This window comes from Neophocaena asiaeorientalis, unplaced genomic scaffold (genome assembly GCF_003031525.2).
Source record: "Neophocaena asiaeorientalis asiaeorientalis breed wild unplaced genomic scaffold, Neophocaena_asiaeorientalis_V1.1 scaffold166, whole genome shotgun sequence".
Lineage (NCBI taxonomy): Eukaryota > Metazoa > Chordata > Mammalia > Artiodactyla > Phocoenidae > Neophocaena > Neophocaena asiaeorientalis.
The window spans coordinates 1,194,874-1,206,163 of NW_020174933.1; the positions used below are offsets into that span (position 1 = coordinate 1,194,874).

Consider the following 11,290-nt stretch of genomic DNA (forward strand, 5'->3'; position numbering starts at 1 on the left):
GTTTCTCAGCTTCTGAAATGCAAGATAGTATGGTACTAACCAAACCCTTCTTTAACTCTCTGTGATCTACATAGTTTCCTGGTTAAACTTTTCTAGAACAGGCTGAGGAAGGGGATTTGAAGTTCTAATTCCTCTCCTATCCTGAAGAATTCCACCAATCTTCTTATTTTCAACTCCCTACCTCACCTGTAAATTTTGCAGTAAATAGTTCCTCTGATATTTAAGCCTTCCTAGAGTTTTCCAGAGGAATAAATTGTTATTGGCCTCACCCTTCAGGCACTTGGTATCCAGTATCCCAGTCCTCCTACCTCCTTCATGTGCTTTCTAGCTTCCAAATATTATTGACTACACTTGCACTTGCTGCTTGCTATTTTATCTCTTGATAGCATTAGTAGGGAGAGAGAGTTTTAATTATCTTACCCTTATATAGTGGGGCTTTAAGACAAAATAGAGATAAATGTGCTCAACAAAACAAGTTTAATCTAAAATACACTCACAGGGCTTCCCTGGTGGCACAGTGGTTAAGAATCCGCCTGCCAATGTAGGGAACACGGGTTCGAGCCCGGGTCTGGGAAGATCCCACATGTGCAGCAACGAAGACCCAATGCAGCCAAAAATAAATAAATAAATAAATAATACATTCACACTTATCTTTACTTTTTCCAAGGTGACTTATTTTTAGTCCACTGGTCATAAATATCATACACATGCCAATAGCTCCTAAATTTGTATATTCACCCTGAGTTCACCACAGAATTTCTGATTCATATATCCCACTGTTTACTTGGATGCCCTTTTGAATATTAAGCGATATAATGGATATAAACTGCACCAAAATAGAATTCTTGATTATGTTCTGTTCTTGCCTGTTTTACTTCCTAACATCTAAAAGATGTACAGATAATTAAGGAGGTATAAATTCCAGCTCTTTGGATAAGAAGAAAACTCACTCATTACTCAGTATGAATCTTCCTATTTCCCAAGGGGAACAATATTCATTGTCTTTCAGCTTGAGCCATTGATTTTAGTGTTTCAAGATTCCTCATAGCCACTCTTCAACACACACACACACACACACACACACATACACACACCATAAACATTTTGCTTTTGCTTTTCTTTCTCCAGGTAAAAGAAGTCTTCCACATTTATCAAATAAGTCACAATCCTGTAGATAATTCAGAATCTTTACAAGTTATTATACTTCTTTTAGTTAAAAATCTAATTTGTTTATTTATGTTTTAAAGATTCATTTTTCATTTATTTAACTGTCGAGGATGGTTTGGGATTTTTTTTAAAATTTTTATTGGAGTATAGTTGATTTACAATGTTCTGTTAGTTTCTGCTGCACAGCAAAGTGGATCAGTTATACATATATCCACTCTTTTTTTTTTTTTTTTTTTTTGCGGTACGCAGGCCTTCCACCAATGTGGCTTCTCCCGCTGCGGAGCACAGGCTCCGGACACACAGGCTCAGCGGCCGTGGCTCACGGGCCCAGCCGCTCCGCAGCATGTGGGATCTTCCCGGACCGGGGCACGAACCTGCGTCCCCTGCATCGGCAGGTGGACTCCCAACCACTGTGCCACCAGGAAAGCCCCACTCTTTTCTAGATTCTTTTCCCATATAGGTCATTACAGAGTATTGAGTCGAGTTCCCTAGGCTATACAGTAGGTATATAATATTAATTATATTATCTATTTTATATATAGTACTGTGTATCTGTCAATCCCAATAAAAACAGTGCTTGATGCCACGAAGTAGGTGGCAATGCCTTAACCATATGCATATTGTCAGGCCCAAGGGCCTTTCCATCCTTGTCAAGGGGAGTGCTAACGTTCTTTCCTTTCATACAATACTAAAATCTAATTTTAAAACAAGTTTGTTTGTTTATCTTCTGTTCAGTGTTGCAGAATGATCCCTAGATTTATAGTGAGGACATGTGTTTTATTGCTCTAATTTATTTTGCTTCTGATTTCCTTGGGAATGAGACTTTGGGTTACAAGCCTCAAGTAAATATTGCATAATTATGTTTTATTATATAAAATCATACCATCAATAAACAGTATTCACATTTTAAAAATATGCTTAGAGTCAGAAAAAAATCCAAAAATGATATATTTTAGAGGTTAGGTATACTTGTAATTAAGATATGAATTTAATAATTTAAATATAATACAGATATATTAAGGAGCATAACATAAATTCATATTTTGGAAAGAATGTTTTAACTAGATGTTAAAATTACCTACATGTTAAAGATGTTATATAAGTAAGTTTGGTTAGAATTTCTTCATATTACTAAAAAACAAAATAAAAAGTACTAAAATATTACAGGAAGAAAATCAAGTCAAATGAATAGTCAAGGTTATAACATGTTTAATATTTTATCTGAAAATGATGGCTATCTAATTCAAATGGTGTGTGTTTAGCAGGGCCACATCAATTTTCTCTAAACTTCTAATTAAAATTCTTCTGCAGACATGGGAGGAGGTAGACAGAATTTTCAAAATATGGAAAATAAAAATTGGCAAAACACCTACTGGTAAAATCTTGGAAGATTTGACAGTAATTATGAGGCAGACAGATATAGATTGAGAATAATCTTCCAAGATTTGAGCACAAAGTGCACTCTAAGTCTGCTTTTTGAAACGAAGTGTACCTGAAACAGGTAGGAGAATGTTGAGTACCTCCCTCACCATATATTATCAGGCTTAAATACACAGGGTAAGCACTCTCCTGTGTTTCTCACCTATGGAAATAATTTTAAATCCAGGCAAAGAATAAGAGGCCCATTAGATAACTAAGGGAATAGTCAGGTAAACGGGTGGTTTATTATGGGAGTACAGTCTCTTGAGAAAAGGCAGGCATGTGCCTTCAGGAAAAACTTTGATAGCAATGCATGCTAGGAAATTATTATACCTATCCAGAGGACTGGGGTGTCATGCAGTGGGAAATGAGGCTCATTGGACATAAGACTCTCAGAAGTTCCATTAGAGCAAGATCTTGTTTTCTTCACTGACCCAGTGTCTCAAACAGTGCCTCCTACATAGTAATTATTGACTATATGGATACAGAGAATTGACAGGAAATGTGGTCTTTAGCTTCATTCCACTGTAAATCTTAAAGTAAATCTAAAGGATATGGGACAAAACATACAATCATTATCATAATTATTATAAGCACCATAATGTAGTATAATTATATCTAATATTCACAGAGCTCTGTACTTAGTGCCAGACATTCTTCTAACATTATTTTATGTTCTTCATATGACAACCCTGAGGCTTAGGCAATAGCATTACCCTCATTTGAAACAAACTTGCCACCGGTTACTAGAAGTAGCAGACCTAGGGTTTGAACTGAGGCATTGGCTCCATAACCCAAGCTCTTGTTTGCATTAAAAATAAGGTCATCTGGTAGCAGATACTGCTCTTTGAATATTTTTCTCCTCAATTATAGTGTAACAGAACCCCCAGCCTTTCTTTTGGCATACGGTTACCAGAAATAAAGCCAACTTTTGACTGGGTCTGTTTAAGGTGGGTGTAGTCATATGAATATGTTCTATCCGATGTAATGACGTGCAAGTGATATGTACAGTATTAGAAACCTTAAGGGAAGAGATTGCAGAAAATATTCTTCTTTGCTCCTTCCTTCTACCCAGCGGTAGCTCTGTAGTTGCAGCCTCAGCAGCTGCTACCTTTCCTGTTTGAGTTCCTTTCCCCTTAAACAAGTCTCCCAAGGGAAAGACAAAGTTAGTGTATTGTCTTTCTACCCAAGGCTATTGTTTTGTAAATAAATGATATAGCTTCTTTGGAAAAAAAAAAAAAAAAGGATAAGAAGGGTTTAGGAGCCAGTATGTGTAAGATCAGCTTTTAGGCTTAAAAACTATGTCTAGGCAAAAATACTTAGCTATGGTTTCTTGTATATGGAACCAAGCAAACAAATCAAATGGCTTCTAAAAGGGGCATTGAAAGTAGCAAAAAATTCCAAAAATTTGTGAAAATTCATCCTTTAAAATCAACCTGTGGGGCTCCCAAATCTGCACCATCTGTAACTTTGGACACTCTAAGGGCATCTTTAGATGGGGCCATGGAGGATAATGGACAGGTGACAACTTCTTAAGGACAGAGACTGGGACTACAGATGACAAAGGAGTTTTTCACAGAAAGTAGAATCAGGGGCTGCCAGCTGGAAAAGCTTAAGAACTTACCCTACCACCAGGCTGCTAATTGCTTATTATTTGGAAAATTGTATTGTGATTACCCTTATGACTTTCTACCATTTTATAAATAACTAGGCCATTGGAAGTCATGTCACAGCTTGATGGAAAGAAAGGAACATCCCTAGACATCCTGGGCTTGAAGTTGGGTACAGTATTCGGATGCAACTTTGGAATTGCTTGTTTGGGGGTGAAAGTCAGTATGTTCCATATGCAAGGATGGGTGTTCATGGATGTATTGTGTCAGAGACTGATGATTCTTGCCCAGTTTCAATTTATTTTTATTTATCAATAGGACCTTTGAATATAAATTGGGCACATGATTACCTAGCTGGTATTTTCTAACATACCTTGAACCTAAATGTTGCAATGTGGCCATGTTCTAGTATGTATAACTTCTGAAAGGTTGTAACAAAGGTAATATGTATAACTTCTAAAAAGTCTTAGCAAAAGTCCCAATGTTATCTTTTTGTGTTGGGTTCAGTGCCAGTGTGATAGTTGGAATTAGCACAGCCATCTTGGACTGTGAAGTAGAAAGCTGGTGCGGAGAATCCTAGGTCCCTGATGATATTGAAGCCAGCATACCTGTCTTAGAATGACTTTGTTACGTGAGAGAGATAAACTTCTATCTTTTTTAAGCCTGTATAAACCACTGTTATTTGGAGTTTTAAAAAAAATTTCTATCTAGACTTTATCCTACCAATTCATGTTGAATGATAGTTTAATGAAAGAGACTCATCTTGATAAACGCTGGGAAAATGTGAAGTCAATAATTAGGAAATGTATAAAAAGAAAAATATATGAGTAATTTTGGATGCAAAGAACTAAATTAATTTACTGTTTTTAAATACTGTGTACTAAATGATCAGAGGAACTTCTTTTCTGGGAACACACCTAGAAATACTGGTAGAGGCTGAGCTGATGTGAAAGAAAAGAAATTCTTCAGAAGTGACACACTTTAAATCCATTGGGGCAAAGAGATTCTTGGGGTTATTGTGACACATTTGCTCATTCCTGATGGAACCACTGGAAGTCCACATTCACAGTGGGCTGACTAGATTCAAAAAAAAAAAAAAGAACTCTACAAAGGGCAATAGTGTGATCTATAATTATATTGGCCTTGAATAGAGTGGAAAAATATTTCATTTGAAAACCTCTAAAGAAACGCCTAATCTTACTTGGATTTAGGGCAATTCATATTACCTATGAGGCCAGAAGACGTCCAAATTAAAAAATATATTTTAATTGTCTCCATGTTTAAGTGCTTTTAGAGAATTAGCAAAAGAAAACTAAAACTTCTTTAGGGGATGCATTTTAATTGCAGACCTGAAAATTTTTCTAAATAACGTGGTAAGAAATTTAAACTCACGATCAAAAATCTATAAATATATGAGGGAAAAAATGATCATAAACAAAACTAACAAAATATACTATCACAGATAAGAAAAATTTTTATGTAATGAATATAATGGTGATTTTTGTTGTTAAACTACAAAAAAAAAGAAAATCAAAATTATGCTTAAAAAATAAATATGTATCAATATGACTAGGCATATTTGATTAAAATCAAACAGAACTTTAAGAAATTAAAAATGTAAGAATTGATTTAAAAAAATCAATGGATGGGGTAAGCCAAAGATAAGTAGGAGAGAGTAAACTGGATGACACATCTGAAAAACAAGAAAACCCAAAATAGGAGATAGAGAAAAGGCTGAGAAATGTGAAGGAGAGTAAAACTGGAATAGAGAAGAGAGCAAGAAATATTTTGGTATAAAATGCAAAATATACATATAAAAGATATACAAAAAGCCAAAAGAAGAGGATAGCAAGAATGGAAGACCCGGAATTTTGGAAATGTAGAACAGCCAATACTAGTCCAGTATTGTTGAAAGACACAGGTTCTTAGTTTCAGGAAGCCTGATGAGTCCCAAACAGGAATAACAAACACAGATCTATACCCAGAGATGTAAAAATGAAACTCAGAAGATATTCAAATCAAAGAGAAGATTTTAAAAAGTCGACAGAAAGAAGGGCTAAACTGCCTACAAAGGCAGGGCAATTAGTGTGATAATTTCTTGTTTCTTAGTAATAACAAAGGCAGCCAGAAGACAGTGGGATGATAACTGTGCATTATGAGAGAAAATTGTCCTCCACTTAGAATCTTATACCCAGGCACACTATCTTTCAGAAACAATAAAGACTTTCATGAAAAGTTTATTATTAAAAGATCCTCTCTAAGGGAACTTTTAAAGATTTGCTTAAAAAAGCAGACTTTTTTTCTTTTAGGAGAAATCTTTTAAAGAAGGAAAGTACGGAGTGAAAAATGGTGAGCTAACGAAATGCTATTCTTTGTGTAAATCTAAAACAAAAGTGATAGTTTCTGTTTTTGATGTAACATTTTCTTAAAATTAGTAGAGCCATACTAATAAAGTTTAAAGAAAAAGGTTAACATTCAAGGGTTTAATCACATTTTTTAAATGTATAAAGTTAAAGAAAGGTGTTTTAATATATAACATATTTTTAACCCTACCAAAAAAAAAATTTAGCAAGTATAGGTAAGAATGAGAAAGCCAGGGTATAAAAAGGTGATCTATGGGTACTTAAATCATTTAAAATAGAGATTGTTATGAGAAGGCAAATGTACAATTTTTCCCTGTAGAAGTTTTCTATAATGCAAAACTATATGGGATAATAAATGTAAATAAAACATTTTAAAAGGATGTAACAGGTGGTATGAAAGCAATAGGGATTGAGGAAAAACTTGATATTTACCTAATTAGCTGGAATATAAAGCATGTTTTACATTTGACTCTAAATTGTAAAAAACTTCAGATAATAAATACTTCTGAAAATGTAAAATATAATTAATAAAAACACCCTGTAAATACACTCTAGAAACAGGAGAAGTTGAAAGCTAAGAATTATGTCACAGGAAAATTATGAAGCAATAGAAGCAAAATAATAAATAGAACAAAAGAGAATGCAATAAATAAAATCAAATATATCTAATGTATCACTTACAAGGTCTGGCTACCATATAAATAAAGAATTCTTTAATATTGCTGCTCTTTAATTCATTCACCCCATGATGATTTGCTTATTTAAGAATTTTTTCACAAAATTGCTAAGTAAATTAAAAGTGGGAATTATTAAAATATTTATATTTATATATCAATTATAGAATCTGAATGATTAATAAGATTTTTGATATTGGTATTTATATATATAACTGACACATATATTTATATTGATGTCATTCTGTCCTACATATGCAGACATTTGTTCCAAATATTAAAAAACAGTTTAAAATATTTCCATAGAGAAATATCAATTGATTCCAACAATAAACATTGAGCAAGTCACCAGATATTAACACAACATTAAATCTAGGAATCAGGTACAAATGACAAAAAGATCTCAACAAAATTATAAAATGCATAAGAACATTAAAACAGGAATTGTTCAGAATCTATAGAGAGAAATATCAAGTTTTGCTGAGCAATATAATAATTTAATAAATGAAAGATTATTTAACTTTCCTAGGATTTGATGAAATTTTGATTAAACTAGCAATGTTTTCTTTTTCTTTACAAAATAATATATCTATTTGGACAAATAAATAAAATAGAATAAGAAAATTTTTTAAATTAAAATTGCTTTCCCAGACATCAAGTCCTATTAACAGGAAGAGTAAAATAATTAGGTGCCAAATATATTTCAAGAAGAGAAAGTGTTACACAGATCTTCAAAATGTATAGTTCTAATCTGTAATAAAATAGCATCTCAAATCTATGTGAGATTGCATTATTGCTTTTATGAAATTGGGAAAATATAGACTAAATTTAATAGTCTAATTCCTCTCATATAATTTACTCAAATAAATACTGGATAAACTAAATACTTATTACATATAAACAGAGAAACCATAAGCATATAGAGGGAAATATAAATGTGGTGGGGAAGAACTGAGAAGCATGAATTCAAAGGCAGAAAATATTGAAAGTATATATGGAGATTAAACGCCACTAAGTGAAAACCTTCAAAGTTGGCAGGGTTGTGCCACAAATTCAAACACATGTTAAAATTAAGAAAAAATTTTAAACATCTGTGTAATAAAAGGAAATGGATGTACTTGTTGACTATCATTGCAGCACTATTTACAATAGCCAGGACATGGAAGCAACCTAAGTGTCCATCGACAGATGAATGGATAAAGAAGATGTGGCACATATATACAATGGAATATTACTCAGCCATAAAAAGAAACAAAATTGAGTTATTTGTAGTGAGGTGGATGGACCTAGAGTCTGTCATACAAAGTGAAGTAAGTCAGAAAAAAAAAGATTCTGATGCACCTAGGGGCAGGACAGGAATAAAGACACAGACGTAGAGAATGGACTTGAGGACATGGGGAGGGGGAAGGGTAAGCTGGGATGAAGTGAGAGGGTAGCATTGACATATATACACTACCAAATGTAAAATAGATAGCTAAAGGGAAGCAGCCGCGTAGCACAGGGAGATCAGCTCGGTGCTTTGTGTGCACCTAGAGGGGTGGGATAGGGAGGGTGGGAGGGAGACGCAAGAGGGAAAGGATATGGGGATATATGTATACATATAGCTGACTCACTTTGTTACACAGCAGAAACTAGCACAACACAACATTGTAAAGCAGTTATACTCCAATAAAGATATTTTTTAAAAAAGCACTTACACATAGTAATAAAGAAAACCACAAATAAAAAATAAGAAAATAAATGATTCATAATTACATGGAGATGTTCCAGTTCAAAAGTAAGCAAAAGATAAATTAAAAATGTAAGTGGGATTTTAGCAGAAATGCAAAAATTTGAAAATTATCTGTATTGATGAGAGAATATATAAAATCCCTTAAACTATATATATGTATGTATATATACATATACAAATATATTTTGCTGTAGGAATTATAATGGTATATATTTGAGCAATTTGATAATAAAAGTCAAAACACTTGGGCAGCAAACGTTATTTTACGTTTGATTGCCACTCTTCTAATAATGAGTGAATGTAATAATGAGTGATAAAAGATTTTATGAATCTTACCTCTCTTACTAGCTATAACTAGCCACAATTTTATTGTCCATAACATGAGAATAATGATAGTATCTTCCTCTTATGTATTGTATTTACTGATATAGAAAGAAATTACCTTGTTATAAAATCAGAAAATAATACCTAATTGTATGTATAAAGGTTCCCGTTTATGTACATACATTAAATATAAAAAATGGATGGAATACAAACAAAATTTATCCCTGATTGGATAATACGATTTTTTTACTATAATGAACTCATATTAATTGTGTAAGTAAATATAAAATGAAACCAACAATTGACTCTAGGAATATTGAAGCAGAAATTGTACTTTCCCACTCAGTTGAGTATAATCAAATGATAGTACCTTTTACTGATCAACTTCTATAACATGTTCCTTATTGTAATTTCTACTTATTGAGAGATTACTCCAAGTCTATTTTATGGATCTAAGTCAAATCAGATATGATGACATCCTTCTCTTTCTATCTGTATGCTTCTCTACCCTGTGGTATTCTATTGGAATAAATGTTCCTCACAGTTTATTGCTCTTAAGTGTAATGTCAACCCTAGTCTGTCATCTTTCAGAGAGGTTGTGACTTTCTCTATTCATTTAGTCTCCCTTTTCTAGCTTCTTACCATGTTTTCACATTTCCCTGAACTCTTGATTATTCTCTACTCTGATGCTAATAGATTTAGTGGCTGCCTCCTTTTTTCAGCTCATCCATTAACAAACCAAAATATTTAACCAAAACATTAAAGCATTTAGATAACTTTTGCCAGCTGAGTTATCAGGTGATAAAAGTGTTCAGATAGAGGAAAAGAATTTTGGTGATCATGACTTGAGTCTTTTTAGCTGCACCATTTAAAATACCACGTCTCCTTGATGAAAAATAATATATTGCATGTTTAGAGAAGTTTTATATGTGTGATACTGTATGTTACAATTCCATCCACGTTATACTCAAAAGAAGAAAAGAAAGGTTATAAATTAAGAATCATGTAAAGTAGCTACAACAGCAGTTACTTGCCATTTATTAAATTTGTTTAATAAACAATGTTTTAATAGACACGAAGTTATACAACTGTAGTGAAACAATACAATACAACATAGAACTAAGGTTTTTATTGTACATATATATCCTAACATTTGACTTTCAACTGTATAAGAACATCTGTCATATGCTGTCTAATAAAACTCAGCATACTAATACCAAAATTTTAGTCAAGTTCCCTGTGGTTAGATGGTGATATATTTCATCAAATATTTTTATGCAGGTGGCGTGATACGTGAGATTGTTTTAATAGCAGTGTATAAATAGCAGTTTAAATACAAAATGTTGTTGCTTAAGAATTGGAATGGCAAGATAGAATCTAGGGTTTTTCAACTAGAGAATAAAAATATAATAATAAAATCAGAGTACAGCCACAAAAGGAACTCAATTTTTTAACTATGTAGGGCAAATTCTTTTTAATTTCCCACTAGTAAAATAAAAGAGTTGAAGCATGAACTGTTATCAGGATGCTTGCTGAGACTTTTCTTTTTTAACTTTGATTCACACTGCCACAAAGGGTGGGAAAAAAAGAAGTTGGATTAAGCACCATTCCCAGCTTTCTGCTCCTGTTTCTTTATAGATGTCTGCTTACGTTCCTGGGTTTGGATCTCAAGAGATGATGCTAGATTTACTTATAAAAGAAAATGTTACCAACAATTTCACAATTTTGAGCAACACTATCACAGCACATGACCCCTGGCACTTTTGTCAGTGTAGCCATTCAGTGTGGGAGGCAATGGCCTTAAAAAAACATGCCTAAGTCCCTAATTAACTGTGAACTGTAGGTAGTAAACATTTGACAAAAGGAAACCATCAAATTTAAACTCCTAGACCATTGCTTATTAGGTCTTTATGATTTGTTCATTTAATTTTAGTAAAAATATTTTTGAAAATGCAAGTAATTTTATGAAAAAATATGTTTTGGAATAATTTAATTTGAGGA

At 33.0% G+C, this 11,290-nt stretch overlaps 1 non-coding gene across 1 annotated transcript; it reads right to left on the minus strand.

Moving 5' to 3' along the window:
* Positions 1–1,731: 1,731 nt before the first annotated feature.
* LOC112410764 (U6atac minor spliceosomal RNA) lies at positions 1,732–1,856 on the minus strand. The gene has a single exon (XR_003005499.1). It is a non-coding gene; the product is annotated as a U6atac minor spliceosomal RNA (small nuclear RNA).
* Between the last annotated feature and the right edge of the window lie 9,434 nt (positions 1,857–11,290).